This window comes from Salmo salar, chromosome ssa25 (assembly GCF_905237065.1).
Source record: "Salmo salar chromosome ssa25, Ssal_v3.1, whole genome shotgun sequence".
In the NCBI taxonomy this organism is placed as follows: domain Eukaryota; kingdom Metazoa; phylum Chordata; class Actinopteri; order Salmoniformes; family Salmonidae; genus Salmo; species Salmo salar.
In genome coordinates this window covers 36807161-36827899 of record NC_059466.1, presented here as the reverse complement: position 1 = coordinate 36827899, position 20739 = coordinate 36807161, and the positions used below count along the sequence as shown (strand labels likewise).

The 20739-nt window shown below is 52.2% G+C and overlaps 1 protein-coding gene across 1 annotated transcript in view; it reads right to left on the bottom strand.

Annotated features, from left to right (window-relative positions):
* The window catches only part of LOC106586712 (BCL-6 corepressor), a 100705-nt gene that overhangs the window by 18606 nt on the left and 61360 nt on the right, over positions 1–20739 (bottom strand).

Here is a 20739-nt window from a genome sequence, read left to right as displayed (position 1 = left end):
TATATACAACTAAACTTGAAATGTGTGTGACTGCGTCAGTCAGTCAGTCTGCCTGCGCCAGTCAGTCAGTCAGTCAGTCAGCCTGCCTGCCTGCCTGCGCCAGTCAGCCTGCCTGCGCCAGTCAGTCAGTCAGTCAGTCAGCCTGCCTGCCTGCGCCAGTCAGTCAGTCAGTCAGTCAGCCTGCCTGCCTGCCTGCGCCAGTCAGTCAGCCTGCCTGCCTGCCTGCGCCAGGCAGTCAGTCTGCCTGCCTGCGTCAGTCAGTCTGCCTGCCTGCGTCAGTCAGTCAGTCAGCCTGCCTGCGCCAGTCAGTCAGTCAGTCAGTCAGCCTGCGCCAGTCAGTCAGTCAGTCAGCCTGCCTGCCTGCGCCAGTCAGTCAGTCAGCCTGCCTGCCTGCGCCAGTCAGTCAGTCAGTTAGCCTGCCTGCCTGCGCCAGTCAGTCAGTCAGTCAGCCTGCCTGCGCCAGTCAGTCAGTCAGTCAGTCAGTCTGCCTGCGCCAGTCAGTCAGTCAGTCAGTCAGTCAGTCTGCCTGCGCCAGTCAGTCAGCCTGCCTGCCTGCCTGCGCCAGTCAGTCAGTCAGCCTGCCTGCCTGCGCCAGTCAGTCAGTCAGTCAGCCTGCCTGCGCCAGTCAGTCAGTCAGTCAGTCAGTCAGTCAGTCTGCCTGCGCCAGTCAGTCAGTCAGCCTGCCTGCCTGCGCCAGTCAGTCAGTCAGCCTGCCTGCCTGCGCCAGTCAGTCAGCCTGCCTGCCTGCCTGCGCCAGTCAGTCAGCCTGCCTGCCTGCCTGCCTGCGCCAGTCAGTCAGTCAGCCTGCGCCAGTCAGTCAGTCAGCCTGCGCCAGTCAGTCAGTCAGTCAGTCAGCCTGCCTGCCTGCCTGCGCCAGTCAGTCAGTCAGTCAGTCAGCCTGCCTGCGCCAGTCAGTCAGTTAGTCAGTCAGTCAGCCTGCGCCAGTCAGTCAGCCTGCCTGCGCCAGTCAGTCAGTCAGTCAGTCAGTCAGCCTGCCTGCGCCAGTCAGTCAGTCAGCCTGCCTGCGCCAGTCAGTCAGTCAGTCAGTCAGTCAGTCAGCCTGCCTGCGCCAGTCAGTCAGTCAGTCAGCCTGCCTGCGCCAGTCAGCCTGCCTGCGCCAGTCAGTCAGTCAGCCTGCCTGCGCCAGTCAGCCTGCCTGCGCCAGTCGTCAGTCAGTCAGCCTGCGCCAGTCAGTCAGTCAGTCAGCCTGCCTGCGCCAGTCAGTCAGTCAGCCTGCCTGCGCCAGTCAGTCAGTCAGCCTGCCTGCGCCAGTCAGTCAGTCAGCCTGCCTGCCTGCGCCAGTCAGTCAGTCAGCCTGCATGCCTGCGCCAGTCAGTCAGTCAGTCAGCCTGCCTGCCTGCGCCAGTCAGCCTGCCTGCGTCAGCCTGCGCCACTCAGTCAGTCAGTCAGTCAGCCTGCGCCAGTCAGTCAGCCTGCCTGCGCCAGTCAGTCAGTCTGCCTGCCTGCCTGCGCCAGTCAGCCTGCCTGCGCCAGTCAGTCAGCCTGCCTGCGCCACTCAGTCAGTCAGTCAGCCAGCCTGCCTGCACCAGTCAGTCAGTCTGCCTGTGCCAGTCAGCCTGCCTGCCTGCGCCAGTCAGTCAGCCTGCCTGTGACAGTCAGTCAGTCAGTCAGTCAGTCAGTCAGTCAGCCTGCCTGCGCCAGTCAGTCAGTCAGTCTGCCTGCCTGCCTGCGCCAGTCAGTCAGTCAGTCAGCCTGCGCCATTCAGTCAGTCAGTCTGCCTGCGCCAGTCAGTCTGCCTGCCTGCGTCAGTCAGTCAGTCAGTCAGCCTGCCTGCGCCAGTCAGTCAGTCAGTCAGCCTGCCTGCCTGCGCGCCAGTCAGTCAGTCAGCCTGCCTGCGCCAGTCAGCCTGCCTGCGCCAGTCAGTCAGTCAGTCAGTCAGCCTGCCTGCGTGCGCCAGTCAGTCAGTCAGCCTGCCTGCGTCAGTCAGCCTGCCTGCGCGAGCGCCAGTCAGCCTGCCTGCGCGCGCCAGTCAGTCAGCCTGCCTGCGCGCGTCAGTCAGTCAGCCTGCCTGCGCGCGTCAGTCAGTCAGCCTGCCTGCGCGCGTCAGTCAGTCAGCCTGCCTGCGCGCGTCGGTCAGTCAGTCAGCCTGCCTGCGCGCGTCAGTCAGTCAGCCTGCCTGCGCGCGGCGTGTCAGTCAGCCTGCCTGCGCGCGTCAGTCAGCCTGCCTGCCTGCCCGCGCGCGCCAGTCAGTCAGTCAGTCAGCCTGCCTGCGCCAGTCAGTCAGTCAGTCAGCCTGCGCCAGTCAGTCAGTCAGCCTGCCTGCGCCAGTCAGTCAGTCAGTCAGCCTGCCTGCGCCAGTCAGTCAGTCAGTCAGCCTGCCTGCGCCAGTCAGTCAGTCAGTCAGTCAGTCAGTCAGCCAGTCTGCCTGCGCCAGTAAGTCAGTCAACCTGCCTGCGCCAGTCAGTCAGTCAGCCTGCCTGCCTGCGCCAGTCAGTCAGCCTGCCTGCCTGCGCCAGTCAGTCAGTCAGTCAGTCAGCCTGCCTGCCTGCCTGCGCCAGTCAGTCAGTCAGCCTGCCTGCCTGCGCCAGTCAGTCAGTCAGCCTGCGCCAGTCAGTCAGTCATCCTGCCTGCCTGCCTGCCTGCGCCAGTCAGTCAGTCAGTCAGTCAGCCTGCCTGCGCCAGTCAGTCAGTCAGTCAGTCAGCCTGCGCCAGTCAGTCAGCCTGCCTGCGCCAGTCAGTCAGTCAGTCAGTCAGCCTGCCTGCGCCAGTCAGTCAGTCAGTCAGCCTGCCTGCGCCAGTCAGTCAGTCAGTCAGTCAGTCTGCCTGCCTGCGCCAGTCAGCCTGCCTGCGCCAGTCAGTCAGTCTGCCTGCCTGCGCCAGTCAGTCTGCCTGCGCCAGTCAGTCAGTCAGCCTGCCTGCCTGCGCCAGTCAGTCAGTCAGTCAGCCTGCCTGCCTGCGCCAGTCAGTCAGCCTGCCTGCGCCAGTCAGTCAGTCAGTCTGCCTGCGCCACTCAGTCAGTCAGTCAGCCTGCGCCAGTCAGTCAGTCAGTCAGCCTGCCTGCCTGCACCAGTCAGTCAGTCAGTCAGCCTGCCTGCACCAGTCAGTCAGCCTGCCTGCCTGCGCCAGTCAGTCAGCCTGCCTGCCTGCGCCAGTCAGTCAGCCTGCCTGCCTGCGCCAGTCAGTCAGTCAGCCTGCCTGCCTGCGCCAGTCAGTCAGTCAGTCAGTCAGCCTGCCTGCGCCAGTCAGTCAGTCAGTCAGTCAGTCAGTCAGTCTGCCTGCCTGCGCCAGTCAGTCAGTCAGTCAGTCAGTCTGCGCCAGTCAGTCAGTCAGCCTGCGCCATTCAGCCAGTCAGTCTGCCTGCCTGCCTGCGTCAGTCAGTCAGTCAGTCAGTCAGTCAGTCAGCCTGCCTGCGCCAGTCAGTCAGTCAGTCAGTCAGCCTGCCTGCCTGCGCCAGTCAGTCAGTCAGCCTGCAAGCCTGCGCCAGTCAGTCAGCCTGCCTGCCTGCAAGCCTGCGCCAGTCAGTGAGTCAGCCTGCCTGCCTGCAAGCCTGCGCCAGTCAGTCAGTCAGCCTGCCTGCCTGCCTGCAAGCCTGCGCCAGTCAGCCTGCCTGCGCCAGTCAGTCAGTCAGTCAGTCAGTCAGTCAGCCTGCCTGCCTGCCTGCGTGCGTCAGTCAGTCAGTCAGTCAGTCAGCCTGCCTGCCTGCCTGCCTGCGCGCCAGTCAGCCTGCCTGCCTGCGCGCGTCAGTCAGCCTGCCTGCGCGCGCCAGTCAGCCTGCTTGCCTGCGCGCGCCAGTCAGCCTGCCTGCCTGCGCGCGCGCGCCAGTCAGCCTGCCTGCCTGCCTGCGCGCGCGCGCCAGTCAGCCTGCCTGCCTGCCTGCCTGCGCGCGCGCGCCAGTCAGCCTGCCTGCCTGCGCCAGTCAGCCTGCCTGCCTGCGCGCGCGCGCCAGTCAGCCTGCCTGCCTGCGCGCGCGTCAGTCAGCCTGCCTGCCTGCGCGCGCGTCAGTCAGCCTGCCTGCCTGCGCGTCAGTCAGCCTGCCTGCCTGCCTGCGCGCCAGTCAGTCAGTCAGCCTGCCTGCCTGCGCGCGCGCCAGTCAGTCAGCCTGCCTGCGCGCGCCAGTCAGCCTGCCTGCCTGCGCGCGCCAGCCTGCCTGCCTGCCTGCGCGCGCGCCAGTCAGCCTGCCTGCCTGCGCGCGTCAGTCAGCCTGCCTGCCTGCGCGCGCGTCAGTCAGTCAGCCTGCCTGCCTGCGCGCCGCGTCAGTCAGCCTGCCTGCCTGCCTGCCTGCCTGCCTGCCTGCCTGCGCGCGCGCCAGTCAGCCTGCCTGCCTGCGCGCGCCAGTCAGCCTGCCTGCCTGCCTGCCTGCGCGCCAGTCAGCCTGCCTGCCTGCGCGCGCCAGTCAGCCTGCCTGCCTGCGCCAGTCAGCCTGCCTGCCTGCGCGCGTCAGTCAGCCTGCCTGCCTGCGCGCGCGCCAGTCAGCCTGCCTGCCTGCGCGCGCGCCAGTCAGCCTGCCTGCCTGCGCGCGCGCCAGTCAGCCTGCCTGCCTGCGCGCGCTAGTCAGCCTGCCTGCCTGCGCTGCGCGCTCAGTCAGCCTGCCTGCCTGCGCGCGCGTCAGTCAGCCTGCCTGCCTGCGCGCGCGCAGTCAGCCTGCCTGCCTGCGCGCGCGCGTCAGTCAGCCTGCCTGCGCGCGCGTCAGTCAGCCTGCCTGCGCGCGCCAGTCAGTCTGCCTGCCTGCGCGCGTCAGTCAGTCTGCCTGCCTGCGCGCGTCAGTCAGTCTGCCTGCCTGCGCGCGTCAGTCAGTCTGCCTGCCTGCGCGCGTCAGTCAGTCTGCCTGCCTGCGCGCGTCAGTCAGTCTGCCTGCGCGCGTCAGTCAGTCTGCCTGCCTGCCTGCGCGCGTCAGTCAGTCAGTCAGTCAGTCAGTCAGTCAGCCTGCCTGCCTGCGTGCGCGCGTCAGTCAGTCAGTCAGTCAGCCTGCGTGCGTCAGTCAGGCAGCCTGCGTGCGTCAGTCTGCGTGCGTGCGTGCGTGCGGCGTCAGTCAGTCAGTCAGTCTGCGTGCGTCAGTCAGTCAGTCAGTCAGTCAGTCAGTCAGTCAGTCTGCGTGCGCGTCAGTCTGCCTGCGTGCGTGCGTCAGTCAGTGTGCGTCAGTCAGTCAGTCAGTCAGTCAGTCTGCCTGCGTGCGCGCGTCAGTCAGTGTGCGTCAGTCAGTCAGTCAGTCTGGCTGCCTGCGTCAGTCAGTCTGGCTGCCTGCGTCAGTCAGTCTGCCTGCCTGCGCGCGTCAGTCAGTCTGCCTGCGCGCGTCAGTCAGTCTGCCTGCGCGCGTCAGTCAGTCTGCGTGCGTGCGTCAGTCAGTCTGCGTGCATGCGTCAGTCAGTCTGCGTGCGTGCGTGCATCAGTCAGTCTACGCGCGTCAGTCAGTCTGCGTGCGTCAGTCAGTCAGTCTGCGTGCGTCAGTCAGTCAGTCTGCGTGCGTCAGTCAGTCAGTCTGGCTGCCTGCGTGCGTCAGTCAGTGTGCATCAGTCAGTCAGTCTGGCTGCCTGCGTGCGTCAGTCAGTGTGCGTCAGTCAGTCAGTCTGGCTGCCTGCGTGCGTCAGTCAGTGTGCGTCAGTCAGTCAGTCAGTCAGTCTGCGTGCGTCAGTCAGTCAGTCTGCGTGCGTCAGTCAGTCAGTCAGTCTGCGTGCGTCAGTCAGTCTGCCTGTCTGCGTGATTCAGTCAGTTAGTCTGCGTGCGTCAGTCAGTCTGCCTGTCTGCGTGCGTCGGTCTGTCAGTCTGCCTAGACAGCCATTTTCATTTCTTACTATAGATCAAGACAATTTCTGTCAACTGTAACTAGGCGACTTAGGAATATTCAATGTCGTCTTGGTAAGCAACTCCAGGGTATATATTTGGCCTTGTATTTCAGGTTATTTATTATTTTTATTATTATTAATTATTAACCTTTATTTAACCAGGAAAGGCTCATTGAGATTTAAAATCTCTTTTTCAAGAGCGTCCTGGCCAAGATAGGCAGCGCCAAGTCATTACAAAAATTAGACAAACATGAAAAACTACAAGTAATCTAGTAAAAACCATAGAATTAACAAAGAATATAACAAAATCAAAAACAGCAAATTAAAAACATTGACATGTCAGGGAATCAGTCTCAAGATCATTCATCAGTGATTTAAAAATACCAATCGGGACAAGTTCTTCCAGTTTAAAAGTATTTTGTAAGGCATTCCAAGACGATGGCGCAGAGTACATAAAAGCCCTTTTACCAAATTCAGTTCGGACATTTGGAACAGTTAGCAAGATAAAGTCCCTCGAACGAAGAGAGTACCCACCACATTTCTGAACAATAAAAATGCCCAAATAAAAAGGTAGTAAACCCAAAATGGCTTTGTAAATAAAAATATACCAGTGACTGAGCCTACGAGTGACTAGAGAAGGCCAGCCAACCCTGGTATATAAAGTGCAGTGGTGCTTAAGGGTTTTGCAATTTAAAATAAATCTCAAAGTGCCATGGTAAAGGGTGTCAATTGATCTCAAACACTGAGCGGAAGCATTCATATATAAAATATCCCCATAGTCTAGTAAAGGCATAAATGTAGCTGATACTAGCCTCCTTTTGGCTTCAAAAGAAAAACAAGCCTTATTCCTAAAATAAAATCCTAATTTCAGCTTCAATTTTTTTTGTAAATTGTTGAATATGCATTTTAAAAGAGAGGCCATCATCAATCAAAATTCCAAGATATTTATATGAGGTTACAACCTCAATCTCCTTGCCCTGACAGGTAATAATAGGTGAAAGGTTCAGAGGTCTATTTCTTGCTTTAGAAAACACCAGTAGTTTAGTTTTGTCAGTATTGAGGATAAGCTTCAATTGAGACAAGGTATGTTGAACAGTATTAAAAGCAGTTTGCAAGTTCTGGAAAGCTTTTGTAAGAGATGAAGCACAACAGTAAATAACAGTATCATCAGCATAAAAATGAAGTTGTACATTTTGGACATTTTTGTCTAAATTATTTATATAAATAGTGAATAAGAGAGGACCAAGTACAGAGCCTTGGGGCACACCATTTAAGACAGACAATTTAACAGACCTAAGCCCATCAAATTGAGTGCACTGAGTTCTATCAGACAGATAGTTAACAAACCATGCAACTGCATGCTCTGAAAGACCTACACTCGACAATCTCTGCCTTAGTATAGCATGATCAACTGTATCAAAAGCCTTAGAGAGATCAATAAAAAGTGAGACACAATGCTGTTTTTTGTCAAGAGCTTCAGTGATATCATTTAAAACCTTCATGGCTGCTGTAATTGTGCTATGCTTCTTCCTGAAACCCGATTGGTACATTGATAAAATAGAGTTAGTATATAAAAACTCTTTTAGCTGGTCACTCACAGGGGTTTCAAGTATTTTCACCAGGGGTGACAGCTTTGAGATTGGCCTATAATTATTTAAAAGAGTTGGATCTCCCCTTTTAAAAGTGGCAGGACAAATGCTGATTTCCAGATCTTTGGAATTTCATTACATTCCAGGGTTAGATTAAACAGATATGCAAGTGGTTCAGCTATGAAATCAGCTGCCAGATTTAAAAAGCAGGGATCCAAAAGATCAGGACCTGCAGGCTTTCTCTGATCTAAGGATTTCAGGGCCTTATGTACCACCTGCACTGAGAATGGCAAAAAGCTAAAAGTTTGACCAGCTCTCACTGGTTCATCAACACAAGGTTGTACAGAGACAGAGGACACTGAATCAAACAGTCTACCAGATGATACAAAGTGCTCATTGAAACAATTCAGCATTTCAGTTTTGTCATATATAGCAACAGAGTCCTTCAATACACATGACGGTAATTCATTAACATTACTGTTACCAGACATAGACTTAATAGCCTTCCAAAACTTTCTAGGGTCATTCAGGTTATCAGTGGTAACAGACATAAAATATTCAGACTTGGCCTTCCTGAGAAGAGAAGAACACTTGTTTCGTAACTGCCTAAAACCAAGCCAATCAGCATCAGAACACAATTTCCTTGCTTTAGCCCAGGCTAGATTACGGTCGTGAACAATGCAAGAAAGCTCAGACGAAAACCATGGATTATCCCTCCCTTTAACCCTGAACCTGCGGAATGGAGCATGTCTGTTTACTATTTGGAGAAAACCATCATGAAAGAATTTCCAGGCAGTTTCCACATCAGGGATAAGCTCAATCTTGCTCCAGTCAAAATAAAACAAATCATGAAAGAAAGCCTGCTCAATGAAACACTTCAGATTTCTCTTACGAATAAAACGCGGGTTAGACTTAGAAATCTTAGTATTTCTAATAGCAACAACAGCACAATGGTCACTTAAATCATTACAAAAAACACCAACCGCAGAATATTTATGTGGAACATTTGTCAATATCAAATCAATCAGGGTAGGTTTATCTGGGCATTTTAGATTAGGGCGAGTGGGTGAGTTAATCAACTGGGTAAGATTCATAGAATTACAAAACATTTTTAAATCATCAGACACCGGCATTAACCAACACCAGTTAAGATCACCAATCAAAATCATTTCACTGTAAAGAAGTTTAGACATGAGGTGCGTCAAAGAAGAAAATGCATCACCGAGAGCAGAGGGGGGTCTATAACAGCCAATCACAGTTAGAGAGAGCAGAGGGGGGTCTGTAACAGCCAATCACAGTTATAGAAAGACCCTTAGAAACCTCAATATTCAAAGCAAGAAATTCCAACTGTTCACAAATAGTTTCAGACTTTGCCACACTTACAGGGAATTTCGTTTTTACATATATAGCCACACCCCCACCTTTCTTAACCCGATCAGTGCGATAAACATTGTAACCAGTTATACAAATATCCGTATCAAGAACAGACTTGCTGAGCCAGGTTTCAGAAAACACAATTATATCAGCATCAGTTGATTTAGCCCAAATCCTAACCCCATCTATTTTTGACAACAGGCTGCGTACATTTAAATGAAAAATACCAAGACCAGATGTTGATTTAAAATCAGAGGGGGTTTGGAGACATTGCATATCAGGGCCAGGGTTAGGCTGCACGTTACCTGATATCAACAATAGAAGAATAACTAGGCACCTCTGTTTAATAACTTTGCACGGCTTCTCTTTTTTAAGAGACCTACTGCAAGCGAAGTCTACAAGTGAGTTTCCAGACAATACAAAACAGTCATTTAAAACCATTAAACTTTGGTAGTGACACAAATTCGTAATGTTCACATCATGCCACAAATACATCGGCACTTGGACGAGTGGAACGAGTGAAAAGGAGCGAGTTCCTGCAAACAAAATGTCCAATGGACGGGAGAGCACATTGTCAGATGTACTCACCCAGCGACAATGTTCGTTTTCTCCAGATCTCGTTAAAGTCAGTGCACAAAGCAATACCACGAAAATGGTCATTTTCTCTGACAAATGTAAATAATAGAGCCCAACGAAGGTAAGGGGAGAGAGGGACAGCGTATATGTAAATCTGAATGTGAGTATTTGCGCGTGTGAGTAGATTGGGTGTTGAGGTGGATTGAGAGAGCGGGTTGGGGATTATTGAGCTGCCACTGACAGCCAGACGAAGAGCAAAAAGGAGCGGCTTGGACGAGACACTCCGTGGATGAAGAAGGAACTCAGGCCAGCCAGAGATAGGGTTACTTTGGTAAACGTCAGTGCAGAGTTGAAGTGCCAAGTTGAGGAAGACCCGTGATCTTTACAGCAGCAAAAATAAAATAATTTGCACTACACAACAAGGAAGTTACTCAGCCATAAATAAATAGGTTATTAGTAGGTTAAAATGTACTAGTCACAGACAAACGACTTGACATGCTACCATCTTGGGACTTGGGTGCTCAGGATGATCCTATCCTGCAAAATAGATCCTTCCAACAGCCACCTCTGCTGTAACATTCGTCTCCCGGTGAATTCGTCTCCCTGTGTCTGTTGGAAAGCAGACAGACAGGTTTTCCACTAGGATTTTGCCTGTGCTTCACTCTATTCCGTTTCTTTTATCCTAAAAACTCCCTAGTTCTTGCCAATGACAAGCATACCCATAACATGATGCAGCCACCACCATGCTTGAAAATATGAAGAGTGGTACTCAGTGATGTGTTGTGTTGGATTTGCCCCAAACATAATGCTTTGTATTCAGGACAAAGTAAATTTCTTTGCCACATTTTTTGCAGTTTTACTTTAGTGCCTTATTGCAAACAAGATGCATGTTTTGGAATATTTGTATTCTGTACAGACTACCTTCTTTTCACTCTGTCAATTAGATTAGTATTGTGGAGTAACTACAATGTTGTTGATCCATCCTCAGTTTCCTCTTATCACAGCCAATAAACTCTGTTTTAAAGTCACCATTGCCCTCAGTGAAATCCCTGAGCAGTTTCCTTCCTCTCCGGAAACTGAGATAGGAAGGACGCCCGTATCTTTGTAGTGACTGGGTGTATTGATACACCATCCAAAGTGTAGTTAATAACGTCACCATGATCAAAGGGATATTCAGTGTCAGCTTTTTTTTCTACCAACTGGTGCCCTTCTTTGCGAGCAATTGGAAAACTTCCCTGGTCTTTGTGGTTGAATCCGAGTTTGAAATTCACTGCTTGACTGAGGGACATTACAAATAATTGTATGTGTGGGGTACAGAGATGAGGTAGTCATTCAAAAATAATGTTGAACACTATTATTGCACTATTATTAGTCGATGCAACTTAAGAGACTTGCCATAACTAAGGTTGAAAACTTGACTCAAGACATTTCAGCTTCTCATTTTAAATGAATTTGTAAAAATGTCGATTTCCACTTTGACGTTATGGGGTTTTCTGTGTAGGCCAGTGAGAACATGCCATGCTGTAACAACAAACTGTGGAAAAAGCCTAGGGGTGTGAATACTTTCTGAAGGCTCTGTAGATCAGAGTGGAACAAAGCTGTTCAAACCATTGTGGGCTTTGGAACCATTTATATGGTCATGCCAATGAGAGATGGAACCCAGAAAGGGTTGGGCTGGGTTCCATTTAGTGTTCATCCCCTCTGGTTACTAACCAACCTGATAAGAGTTGACATGATGCTTTAAATAAACCTCACTAGCACTGTGTGGGAACTCTGGAGTAGAATGATTGCACAGTTTGGTTCCGGAAGTGTGGGTCTATATGGTGGTGTTCATTCTAAGAGAGAGAATTGGCGCACGCACACACAATCACACAAAGTCCTCAACAGCCCTCCACTGAGAGAGAAGTGTCTCATCTAAACCTAGGCTGAGGTTCCAAACATCCATTTCTATGCTAATTCTGGACCGCTGTCTACTGCAACAGATTATAACACACTTTCTCCCTGAGAGCAGGAGGAGAGGACTGAGGAAATGAGGAAGAGGACAAAGGGGAAGACTGGAGATGAGGAGAAAAACAGAAGAAAGAGGGGAAAAGGAGGAGGGTGACAGAGAAAAAGGACAGAGAGAAAGCGGGATAGAAGATCTAAGTCAACTAACTCCTAGCTCTGCCAACTGGAGAGGGACTCCGGAGTCTACCTAAGGTCCAAGACTCCTCTTGCTGTGAGCGTGTGTGTGTGTGTGGTGGAAGCGTAACGTTAAACCTCCCTGTTTAGTATCGCTGTGAGACAGAGAGGAGCATTCCACGAGAGCGCCGGCTCACAGCCACACACACACACACTCCTCCACAGTAAAATGAGACGCTCCTCCTCCTCCCTCTCTAGAATGCTCCCTGCGCTCAACTGCAATCAATGCATCACTCAGACATGTTACAAGCATCTATACAAGAATCATCACGCCACACATCACAACAGGGCTGTATGTACTCGTGCCAGGGCCAGAGAGTGATCCATGGATCGAGTCGACGGGAGCGGCAGAGAAGTCTAAGCACTGATAAACACAGAAAGAGGATGAAAGCTATGTATCACATGCACACAGAAACAGCAATACACTTCTGGCTATAAGTCAGTGGTGAAGAGCTGAGCAGCACGTAGGTAGAAGCCATGTGTAACATGAGGCTGAGCCAGAGAGAGAGATGAAGACATCCACCCAGTCTCTGCTCATTACCATTTAAAATGCTGAAAGCGAGAGCGAGGCAGGGAAGGAGAGAAATAAAAAGCGGGGGAGGAAGAGAGAGTGGGCTTTCATATGCAGCGGCATGGAGGACAAAACTAAACCAACATGAAATATGCAGAACACCGGGTGTCACGGTGTGTGTACGCGCGTGTTAGTGTTGTCATAATACCAGAATTTTCAATACCATTACGATACCAAAACAATACCACACCAACAAAAGGCATATTCGCCAAAGTCCCAGAATGGCACTTGAGCCAGACAGATCTTGAGTTCAATATCATTACAGTTATGTATACACTAATTCATCAATTCTATAATCATACCATCAATTTGACTTTGTTTTTCCCAAACATAACAAAGCGTTAATGATTTATTTGACAGGTACATCTCTATTGATAACCTGGGTAAATGAAGCCTAGGCAGGGTTCTAAAGTGCAAACAACTAAATATTTCGCTGTGCGCGTTGTACTTTGGGAGTACTGTGCGACTTACCAGATAATAATTGTAGTAATAATAAGGCTTCGCTGTACTGTTGTTTCCAAATGTCCCCGAGGAAAAAGCGAGAGCAGATTGGATAGCATCATCGTTACCATCACTACAGGTCAAAAGGTCAAAAGATCTGACCCATATTACCGGCACAACATTTATCTTCCTGGATCGCGGGGATCACATTTTACATTCACAAACTATGTGGGCAGTTCTAAAACTACTCAGGCATGGTTAACCATTTGTTTACACTTTGTTCTGTCAAGTTACCTCGTTGGGTAGCCAACAACCTGGTAACTTTAACAGTATATCCAAACATGTGGGGGCACAGAAAGAAAGGAAAAGGCATAGCTTCTTCAGGTGATCAATGATCATAGCAATGATTGAGTGACAGATTTGCATGTCCTCATCACAAACCTGACATTCTTAAACAGAGTGTACAGTAGTCAGTGTAATGCATCTCAATAGGAAACAGTAGAAACCTAATATTTCACAAATCTATTTAATTTCAATGACAGGTATTTGAATCAAAATGTGAGTTTTTATATTAATTTACAGAGTTACATATTAGTTTCTAGGGAACAACGTGCTTCAGAAGGAGCTAGAGTTCGTATAGGCCGTATATCAATCAATTGTTTTATTTTTTTTAACATTCTGGTGCCCCAAAATTTTTCTAGTTGGGCGCACCAGTGCTCCCAAGGAATTGTTCTAATGTAGAGCTCTGAGCCTAGGCCTATTCCAAATACAGGTGAATGCATCTTCAATAGCAGTGTGCGCATGCACTGAGATAATGAGCTTGTTTTGACTGATTTCATGGGGCTACAGATGAAAAAAACAATTTTCCCCTTCCATTTGGGACTGATTTTATTGTACCGATCAACAACATTTGCATAGAAGCAAGCAAGCTCTTCTTTTTTAAGTGCGCACTGTCTGTAAGCCCGAATTTAGTCATTCACGCACACAGTGAAAGACGTAATGTAGCAGGCAAGAGACGTGAGGCAAGGGCTATGCAGGTTGATGTTCATTGTCATGAGTCTTGTCCTGGAGGCAGAACTGAGCGATTTCAATTTAGGTCAGCTGCAAAGTCAAAATTGGCAATATTGTAAAAATACATGGACAAAAATGTGCTTTTTGGTCTTCATTTAAGGTTAGGCAACAAGGATTAGTAGTGTGCTTAAGGTTAGGTTTAAAATCTGATTTTATGACTTTGTGGCTCTTCCAGCTAGTGACCACTCTGCAGAGCTGCCTCCAGAACAAGATTCATGACGAGAAATGCTAACCTGTCAAGTGAGATGGGTCGTCACTAGTTACCACACCCACAAAGTTATAACCCCACCGATCTATCTACCCATCTATCTACACACACAGCAGACACTATTATCCAAAGCAACTTAGTCATGCGAGCATACATTTACGTATGGGTGGTCCCGGGAATTGAACCAACTACCCTGTTGTTACAATTACCATGCTCTACCAACTGACCTGCAAATGACCTCTAGTCTGTCCTGAGGAACCACTGGGAGTCTGGACTGTATCATGTTATCTCCTCTCTCATACTGACTCTAGTCTGTCCTGAGGAACCACTGGGAGTCTGGACTGTATCATGTTAACTTCTGTGCAGCCTGAGAGGGGAGTTAACACACTTGAGTAATGCAACACAGCATGTAGAAATGTTGAAACTGTTCGCCAAACAATGTCCATTACAGGCTAGAACACTTTACAATGCAAGAAGATACTGCTAGCTTCCAGCTTTGTAGGCTAGCTTTCCTTGCTTGCTGACTGTTTGTGTTACCAAGTCAAAGCTGATTGTCACCAGAAATCTTCTTAAAATGTGATTTTTAAATCTAAACTTATCCACATTGCTAACCTTATGCCAAAGCCTAACTTTAAATGATGACCAAAATCCAATTTTTGTTTTCATGGATTTTTATGATATAGACAATTTTGCCTTTGTGGCTGTGGTTATCATACATCTAACACACATTTTTCTCAGCGGCGCCGGCCCGCCTTGGCCTCCTGACCTAATTGGCTATCAAACTCATAAAAGTTAGGTGAATCAGGTCCGACTCGGATGGAGACGGATAAATAAAAGGCAAAGTGGTGCACAAAAACACTGCTAAAAAGCTTCATCTGATCAAGCTGGTGCCAAATGACCAAAGATAACCACATCAGCAAAGATTTCAATTTATCATCCTTGAGATGTTTCTACATGCTGGTCTTCTAGGCAGAGTTCCTCTGTCCAGTGTCTGTGTTCTTTTGCCCATCTTAATCTTTTATTTTTATTGGCCAGTCTGAGATATGGCTTTTTCTTAGCAACTCTGCCTAGAAGGCCAGCATCCCGGAGTTGCCTCTTCACTGTTGACTTTGAGACTGGTGTTTTGCAGGTATTATTTAATGAAGCTGCCAGTTGAGAACTTGAGGTGTCTGTTTCTACAACTAGACACTAATGTACTTGTCCTCTTGCTCAGTTGTGCACCGGGGCCTCCCACTCCTTTCTATTCTGGTTAGAGCCAGTTTGCGCTACTCTGTGAAGGGAGTAGTACACAGCGTTGTACCAGATCTTAAGTTTCTTGGCAATTTCTCACATGGAATAGCCTTAAATTCTCAGAACAAGAATAGACTGACGAGTTTCAGAAGAAAGGTCTTCGTTTCTGGCCATTTTGAGCCTGTAATCAAACTCGAATGCTGATGTTCCAGATACTGAACTAGTCTAAAGAAGGCCAGTTTATAGCTTCTTTAATCAGAACAACAGTTTTCAGCTGCGCTAACAATTTCAAATAGGGTTTCCTAATGATCAATTAGCCTTTTAAAATGATAAACTTGGATTAGCTAACACAACGTGCCATTGGAACACAGGAGTGATTGTTGCTGATAATGGGCCTCTATACGCCTATGTAAATATGACATAAAATAATATATATATATATATATATATATATATATATATATATATATATATGCCGTTTCCAGTTACAATAGTCATTTACAACATTAACAATGTCTACACTGTATTTCTGATCAATTTGATGTTATTTTAAAGGACAAAACAATTGCTTTTCTTTCAAAAACAAGGACATTTCTAAGTGACCCCAAACTTTTGAACGGTAGTGTATGTATAGTGATATTTCAGTTTTTATTTGTTATACTTGGGGTATTGTGTTTAGATTGATGAGGGGAAAAAACTATTTAATCAATTTTAGAATAAGGCTGTAACATAAATGTATAAAAAGTAAAGGGGTATGAAAACTTTCCAAATGCACAAATGCAAAATAAAATCTATTGGTTACTGATTAGTATGTGGTTGCATCAAAAACACATTTTACAGTCTGCAATGTTTGAATTTCCCACTTTAATTACTTATTGCCGCCAGCCATCATTCTAAATAGCAGCATTGCGACACCGTAGGCCTATAGCTTCGTGAAACATAAACCGTTAGGCTTAACATAAGAAAATGACAAGCAGATAAAAATATAAATGAATCCATTAAAGCAAAGCTATAGGTTACTAGAAGCACTAGCACCACGTCATATGACAGACGTCGCAATCTCAGAACCAAGGACAGTGATCGGTAGTCTATACTTTGTGAGTGGCTGTGGGGAAAACTCAGACTTTGCAGGGGGCCAGAGGAACTGTGTTACACCAGTGTGTGTCTGCCCCAGGCTTATCACACACAGGCAGTAAGAGACAAGAGATGCGATTCATGAGAGAGAGAGGGAGGGAGGGAGCGATGGGGAAAGAGAGAGAGAGCGATGGGGAGAGAAAAAGAGGGAGGGATGGTGAGAGAACCTGAGACTACACAGAGCTGACTGCTGAACTCTCCCTCTACCCTCTCTCCCCTCTCCTTACCCTGCTACTGCTGCTGCCCTGCGTGTCTGTGTGAGAGATGAAGAAAAACAGCCTCCACCACTGCTAAACACAGTTACCACTTGTTACCACTAGCACATTAGAGGGCCATTATACTCCCAGCGCTTACCTTTCAGCCACACACACACACGCTACATATACAACTGCGCACACACCCCCATACATACCCTTTCATTACTGCACTCATACACACGCACACCCTACACACACACACACACACACACACACACACATCCAAGTGCACATGCTGCAGAGGCGAGAAAGACAAGAAATGGATACAGAAAAGGAGGGGTAATTAGCAGCAGTCTAACTTAATGAACTACAGCAGAGAGACCTCACCGACCTAAACCCAGAGTCTCTCAGAGCCTTCACAGTCAGCCCACTAACACCTCTCTCAGACCACAGTAAAATCACAGTGTATCTGAGAAGAGCGGAACCCAACCATGAAGCATCACGGCCCAATAAATGACATGGTACTAAACAGGCCTGTAGATGGAGTGCAAACAGTACAGACATCTACCAAAAATCAATTAGTAGCCAAAAAATACAATCTCTCCTGGACAACTTTTTAGCCTTAACATTCTCCTACAGCAATGAAGGTGTAAATTTGGCCGTTTGGAACATAAACTTTATATTTGACAAATTAGCCTCCTTGGCTAATTGAAAGAAGCATAAGAGCAAACCAGAAATAACAGAAAATGAAAAATGGTTTGATAATGATTGCAAAAATCTAGGAGTCATTGAGAAATATATCTAATCAAAAACACAGAACCAGACAACATAAATATAAGCCTTCAATATGGGGAAACACTGAAGCAATACAAACACACCCTAAGAACAAAAAAGGAACAGCGCATTAGAAATCAGCTGGATGGAATTGAGGAATCCATAGAATCAAACCACTTCTGGGAGAATTGGAATAAATGAAACAAACCTCATCAGGAGGAATTGGCTATCCAAAATGGGGATATGTGGAGAAATCACTTTCTAAACCTCTACAGCAATATAACAAAGAGCCCAGAAGAGAGAGAGAGAGCGGAGACCGAGGCGACCGAGAGAGCGGAGACCGAGAGAGCGAGAGACCGAGAGAGCGAGAGACCGAGAGAGGACCGAGAGAGAGAGAGAGGACCGAGAGAGAGAGAGAGGCGACCGAGAGAGAGAGAGAGGCGACCGAGAGAGAGAGAGAGGCGACCGAGAGAGAGAGAGAGGCGACCGAGAGAGAGAGAGAGGCGACCGAGAGAGCGAGAGCGAGAGCGAGAGAGCGAGAGAAGACCGAGAGAGAGAGAGAGAGAGGCGAGAGGCGACCGAGAGAGAGAGAGAGAGAGAGAGGCGAGAGGCGACCGAGAGAGAGAGAGGCGACCGAGAGAGAGGCAAGAGGCGACCGAGAGAGAGAGAGAGAGGCGACCGAGAGAGAGAGAGAGGGAGGAGACTGAGAAAGAGGGAGAGAGAGAGGAGACCGAGAAAGAGGGAGGGAGGCAGGCAGGCAGACAGAGGGAGGGAGGCAGCCAGAGGGAGGGAGGCAGCCAGAGGGAGGGAGGCAGAGAGGGAGCAGAGGGAGGGAGGCAGCCAGAGGGAGGGAGGAAGCCAGAGGGAGGGAGGCAGCCAGCCAGAGGGAGGGAGGCAGGCAGCCAGAGGGAGGGAGGCAGGCAGCCAGAGGGAGGGAGGGAGGCAGCCAGAGGGAGGGAGGCAGACAGAGGGAGGGAGGCAGACAGAGGGAGGGAGGCAGACAGAGGGAGGGAGGCAGAGGGAGGCAGACAGAGGGAGGGAGGCAGGGAGGCAGACAGAGGGAGGGAGGCAGGCAGAGGGAGGGAGGCAGAGGGAGGGAGGCAGGCAGGCAGAGGGAGGGAGGCAGACAGAGGGAGGGAGGGAGGGAGGCAGACAGAGGGAGGCAGAGGGATGGAGGCAGGCAGGCAGAGGGAGGGAGGCAGAGGGAGGAGGGGAGGGAGGCAGAGGGAGGCAGAGGGAGGGAGGGAGGGAGGGAGGCAGACAGAGGGAGGGAGGCAGACAGGCAGGCAGACCGGAGGGAGGGAGGCAGGCAGGCAGACCGGATGGAGGGAGGCAGACAGACAGAGGGAGGGGAGGCAGACAGACAGAGGGAGGGGAGGCAGACAGAGGGAGGCAGGCAGACAGAGGGAGGCAGGCAGACAGAGGGAGGCAGGCAGACAGAGGGAGGGAGGGAGGGAGGCAGGCAGACAGACAGGGGAGGGAGGGAGGGAGGCAGGCAGACAGGGGGAGGGAGGGAGGGAGGCAGGCAGACAGGGGAGGGAGGGAGGGAGGCAGGCAGACAGGGGGAGGGAGGGAGGCAGACAGGCAGACAGGGGGGAGGGAGGGAGGCAGACAGACAGACAGGGGAGGGAGGGAGGCAGGCAGACAGACAGGGGGAGGGAGGGAGGCAGGCAGACAGACAGGGGAGGGAGGGAGGCAGGCAGACAGACAGGGGGAGGGAGGCAGGCAGACCGACAGGGGGAGGGAGGGAGGTAGGCAGGCAGACAGGGGAGGGAGGGAGGCAGGCAGGCATAGGGAGGGAGGGAGGCAGGCATAGGGAGGGAGGGAGGCAGGCATAGGGAGGGAGGGAGGCAGGCATAGGGGAGGGAGGGAGGCGGACAGAGGGAGGGAGGGAGGCGGACAGAGGGAGGGAGGCAGACAGAGGGAGGGAGGCAGACAGAGGGAGGGAGGCAGAGGGAGGGAGGCAGAGGGAGGGAGGGAGGCAGAGGGAGGGAGGGAGGCAGGCAGACGGAGGGAGGGAGCCAGACGGAGGGAGGGAGGCAGACGGAGGGAGGGAGGCAGACGGAGGGAGGGAGGCAGACGGAGGGAGGCAGACGGAGGGAGGGAGGCAGACGGAGGGAGGGAGGCAGACAGAGGGAGGGAGACAGAGGGAGGGAGGGAGGCAGAGGGAGGCAGAGGGAGGGAGGCAGAGGGAGGGAGGCAGAGGGAGGGAGGGAGGCAGGCAGGCAGACAGACAGACAGAGGAAGGGATGGAGGCAGGCAGACAGAGGGAGGGAAAGAGGGAGGGAGGTGGGCGGACAAACGGAGGGAGGCGGACGGAGGGACGGAGGGAGGCAGGCAGACAGAGGGAGGGAGGCAGGCAGACAGAAGGAGGGAGGGAGGTGGGCGGACGGGCGGGCGGAGGGAGGCAGGCAGACAGAAGGAGGGAGGGAGGCGGGCGGACGGAGGCGGACGGACGGAGAGAGGCAGACGGACGGACGGAGAGAGGCAGACGGACGGACGGAGAGAGGCAGACGGACGGACGGAGAGAGGCAGACGGACGGACGGAGAGAGGCAGACGGACGGACGGAGATAGGCAGACGGACGGACGGAGGCAGACGGACGGACGGAGGCAGACGGACAGAGGGAGGGAGGGAGGCAGACGGAGGGAGCGGAGGGAGGGTGGCAGACGGAGGGAGGGAGGCAGACGGAGGGAGGGAGGCAGACGGAGGGAGGGAGGCAGACGGAGGGGGGAGGGAGGCAGACGGAGGGAGGGAGGGAGGCAGACGGAGGGAGGGAGGGAGGCAGACGGAGGGGGAGGGAGGCAGAGGGAGGAAGACGGAGGGAGGCAGACGGAGGGAGGGAGGGAGGAGGCAGACGGAGGGAGGGAGGCGGACGGAGGGAGGGAGGGAGGCGGACGGAGGGAGGGAGGGAGGCAGACGGAGGGAGGGAGGGAGGCAGACGGAGGGAGGGAGGCGGACGGAGGAGGGCGGACGGAGGGAGGCCGGACGGAGGAGGGCGGACGGAGGAGGCGGACGGAGGAGGGCGGACGGAGGAGGGCGGACGGACGGAGGCAGGCGGAGGGAGGCAGGCAGACGGAGGGAGGCAGGCAGACGGAGGGAGGGAGGCAGACGGAGGGAGGGAGGCAGACGGAGGGAGGGAGGGAGGCAGACGGAGGGAGGGAGGGTGGCAGACGGAGGGAGGCAGACGGAGGGAGGCAGGCAGGCAGACGGAGGGAGGGAGGCTACAGACGGAGGGAGGCAGACGGACGGAGACAGACGGAGGGAGGGAGGCAGGCGGACAGACGGAGGGAGGGAGGGAGGCGGACAGACGGAGGGAGGGAGGGAGGCAGGCAGACGGAGGGAGGCAGGCAGGCAGGCAGACGGAGGGAGGCAGGCAGGCAGGCAGACGGAGGGAGGCAGGCAGGCAGGCAGACGGAGGGAGGCAGGCAGACGGAGGGAGGCAGGCAGACGGAGGGAGGCAGGCGGACGGAGGGAGGCAGACGGAGGGAGGGAGGCAGGCAGACGGAGGGAGGCAGGCAGGCAGACGGACTGGGAGGCAGGCAGACGGAGGGAGGCAGGCAGGCAGACGGAGGGAGGCAGGCAGACGGAGGGAGGCAGGCAGACAGACGGAGGGAGGCAGGCAGACGGAGGGAGGCAGACGGAGGGAGGGA